We start from the raw sequence: 566 nt of genomic DNA on the forward strand, positions 1-566 counted from the left end.
AACTTCTACTTTTCCAAGATGTGCTAGCAGTAGGTTATATTTGTAACATAATTACAAAGCTAAACATAGCTGAAGTCTTATTTTCACCACAATAAAATGGGAATAAAAAGTGAGTGATCTGCATTCAAATTAGCAGTGCCAAATTAGCACCCCTCAACTGTCAATTCAGTCCCCGAGCATTTTTGGTGGGGACAAAGTGGTCCTTGGTCTGAAAAAGTTTGAGAAGTTTGAGAAGCACTGATGTAGAGTATGTGTATGTCCTGCTCATCGGTCCTGGCTGACCAGGCTCTCGGTCACAGTTGGCCAGGTCTGTATGTACAGTAGATCAGTGGTTCTCAACTGGAACAGTCTTGGGACCCACCATTTTCCACTCTCATTCAGTCGCGACCCAATGTTTTTTACCATTTAAGTCTATTTAATGCAATTCTCCAAATGTAACCAAGACTCGAATGACTGGTTGCAGGCTATCTATCTCGCATAATCATTCAGATTGTATCTATGACAACAGATGACACAGAGTTCACTAGCCTATCAAAATAAAAGTTGTAAATTGTTAAAGGAAAAGT

This window comes from Engraulis encrasicolus, chromosome 17 (genome assembly GCF_034702125.1).
Source record: "Engraulis encrasicolus isolate BLACKSEA-1 chromosome 17, IST_EnEncr_1.0, whole genome shotgun sequence".
Classification (NCBI taxonomy): domain Eukaryota; kingdom Metazoa; phylum Chordata; class Actinopteri; order Clupeiformes; family Engraulidae; genus Engraulis; species Engraulis encrasicolus.